This window comes from Carlito syrichta, unplaced genomic scaffold (genome assembly GCF_000164805.1).
Source record: "Carlito syrichta isolate Samal-C Ts95f unplaced genomic scaffold, Tarsius_syrichta-2.0.1 Scaffold315806, whole genome shotgun sequence".
Classification (NCBI taxonomy): Eukaryota; Metazoa; Chordata; class Mammalia; order Primates; family Tarsiidae; genus Carlito; species Carlito syrichta.
In genome coordinates, this window is record NW_007259902.1 from 220,482 (window position 1) to 224,082 (window position 3,601).

Here is a 3,601-nt window from a genome sequence, read left to right on the forward strand (position 1 = left end):
AAACAGAGCCAGGGTACAGTGGCACGCGCAGTGTCAGTAGTCCCAGCAACTCTGGAGGCTGAAGTGGGAGAATTGCTTGAGCCCAGGAGTTTGAGGCCAGCCAGGGCAACATAGTAAGATTTGTCTCTTAAAAAAAAAAAAAAAGCAAAGCATTTAAATAGCAATGGGAAAAAAACCCCAACCATTTATTTTATCACCTACTCAGAGCCCAGTCTATAATCTACTTCTTTGTTGGTAGAAAAGGGAGAACTTTGCCTGTTACCCTTTACCAGTGGGTAGCATTTACTTGATAGCTTGGGCAGTCACACTACCTTGGTGGTAGTAAGTCTGAGGTATAGTTGAGGCGGCTTAGCATGTGAGGGATCAAATGAGTGATCTGTTGCTTTTAGAATGGTATTATAGACCCAGGTATGTACAGATGCTGATGCCCGTCATTGCTCCTCCCTCAGCATTCTCACGTAGTGGGTATTCAAAGTAATATTACATTAATGGTTGTGCAAGCCTCTGAGGCCCTTATTCACAGTCCTGGTCAAAGGTTCTACTTCTTCCCCACCTCTTTCCTACCTTTTTCATCCTCTTTGAAATCATGGGAACTGGTTGCTCAAGTCTACATGCTAAGAGACGGTGACAGTGACAGAGAGGTGGGCAGGCCCTCCAAAGGGACCCCAAGCTTACCTTCTCAACTAGGGCAAGGGCATGGAGAAAAGAGAGAGAGCATGGCTCATGCCTTTAAGTAGAGTAACTCTGGCCACTAGGAACAGGTGGCCTAGTGAAGGTCATGGTGTTGGTTAATCAGATACAAACTTCTCTTTTGAGAGGAGTTAGGGAAGTGGTCGGGTAAGGTGGGACTAGTAGGGGAACAGGGGCTGAAGTCTATCCTTGACTCTAATTGGAACGGTGGTTAAGACTGTGCTCCCAGAGAATGCAGATTGACACCTAACAGCTCTATGACCTTGGCCTGGTCATTTGATCTCCTTCCTTACACCTTGCTCCACAAAAGGTGGGTAACTGCAGTGGTGCCATGGATTAACTGAGGTAGGCATGGATTTTGGTCAGTGAAGGTGTTATTTTTGTTGCTTTGAGTTCTGCCTCTTTGCTGTACTCTTGAGCTTCTCATTTTAGCTAGAAATGGAGGAAGCCTTCAAGTGCTGGCAGAAAGAATATGGAGGGAATAATTCATAGAACAAGACATGACAATATTCTGCCTGCCAATTTTTCCTCTTCAGAACTTGCCACTTGCACAAATGCCCTGACTCCGTCTTTTTTTTCTTTTTTTGAGTTGGAGTCTCACTCTGTCGCCCAGATGGGAGTGCAGTGGCCGCTCCCAGCCACCGCAGCCTCGACCTGCTGGGCTCCGGCGATCCTTCCGCCTCAGCCGACTCTGTCTTTTTTCCTCCAGCTGTACACCCTTGGGTGACCCCAGTGAGCTGGAATCCTGGACAAGGTAGCTGAGACTCTGCTGATTGGGTGCTAGCTCTCCAATATGCCTTTTATGTGGTGGTACTGTGATTTCTCTCTAAATAGTTACTCCAACTTAATGGCCATTCGGTGGAAACTTCCCCTAAGTAGTTTTCTCATTTGTCTTCATGTGGTTTCTTGTGGGACAAAAAAATTTTAAAAGGCAAATTCTTTTATCCGAACACAATGTCACTGTGCCCCACCTCAATCTTTAGAGTTTATTTTCTTTGTTGTGTTTCACATATATCAATGCAAAACAGCTTATAGTAGATATTGCCTAGGCATAGAATTAGGTTCTTATGAATGTGAAGTATGAGGTTCTTATCAACGGGCAAAAGTAGAATTGAGAGACTGTATCATATACTTAGAAACTGATTTATTCTTCCTTTTCCCTCTCATAATGTTTCTGCTGAGACCAGTTGACAGAGTAAGAGGCATGGAAAAAGCATGGATAATTCTGAAATGCAGATAATTCACTAATTATGTGTATTTTAGAATGGATTCAGTGATACAACCTTGGAGATGATCTCTCTCTTTCCTTCTTTCCCTCTCTCTCCCTCTCCTTCTCTCCCTCTCTTTCCCTCTCCTTCCTCTCCCTCTCCCTCACTCCTCTTTTTCCTTTCCCACATTTGTAGCCATTCCTTCCTGGCTCAGCCCAGAAGAAAACCTTGACAGGAGCAAAGGGTATTGCCTATAGAATGATGATACCCAGGTGCTAGTTCCAGCTCTGCCATGTCCTACCTGAGTGGTCGCCATCCCTCTGGCTCTCAGGTTCCTTACGTATAAGATAAGTAGGAGACATCTGAGACTAAAGAAACTCTGTTTTTATTACCCTTCAGATTTCTCCTTGCCAGCTTGGGACCTGGCAGGCCCCAGTAACTGGTCACTTAGATAATCCCCAAGCAGATAAATGCCTGCAGGATAACTGAGAATTACCTCTAATTACAGCAGAGTCCAGCCACTCCAATAGACGCTGGTGATTTTGGCTGCTTCCCGGAGCCACCAGCCAACCCAGAGATGAAGCTGGCTGGAGAAGCCGATGGATATGTTGGAAAGGCCAGCATCATCTCTAAACACAGCATCTGGGAAATGCCCATGTCCCCAGGAGGAGGTCACTGAAACCCTTCACTTGGTGCAGTGCAGAGAGTCAGGCAAACCAGGTTCTGAGTCCTGACCCTGCCACTTACACCAGCCGTGTGACCTTGGGCAAGTTCTCTGGCCCCAAATCATTTCCCTCCTCCATAGAACAGGGTGGCAACATATACACCTTGCCAAAAGTGTAGTAAGGATTAAGGATTCTGGTGGCCTCACAGTGCCTATTAAGTAGAGGTCCTCAACTTAGTAAATGGTTGTAGCCGTGGCTATAACCTTGTTCCCTTCATTCACAGGAGTCTCTCGCGGGGTACTAGAGCTCAGGGCTCCTCCCCATGGCGGGGAGCACTGGCTCCTAGCCCGAGGTGCAGCCGTGCCAGGGAGCCTGGTACAGAGATGCTGCTGATGGAGATGCTGATTACATTCCCTGATGGAGGAGCCTCAGCATTCTGGGCCAGAGCAGGAGGGCCAGCAATATTTAGCCCAAGCTGCTTGGATCCGTAATTAAGTTATTTTCCCAAACTGCCATTTCAAGGTCTCACCCTCTTTCCTCACCTCTCTCTGGTCCCTTCTCTCAGGGTCCCTGCCAGAGAAGGGGTTTCCCTTTCCCTCTCCCCATCCCGAAGGAAGGTGACAGAGGGAGGAAGAGGCGGTTTTTATTGCAGAAGATGCAGCTAAAACCCGCCCTGGCCATTCAAGGTAGCTGCAACCCCAGCCTGGAGGCTCAAGTCTCCGCGCACGCCCTGTTTCTTGGCAAAGGCGAGCTCGCGACTCAAACCTGTCTCTTCCTCCGTCCTTTATCCAGACAGCTCGCAAGTGCTTTGCTGGGAAGGGCGATTAAATGGCACTTCGTGTATTTTTCCATTTTGTTCACCTGGTAAAGATAAGACAAAACAAAACAAGAAAGGCCCAGGATCGAAGTGTCATGTTTTAAAAGGGGCGAGGGGGCGTCACATGACTGCGAGTAACTGATTGAGCCAAGTGGCTGCAACTCGGAGTTTGCGGCAGAGCCGCCCCCTCCCGGCGGGGGCGCTGACGTCACGGAAAAGCC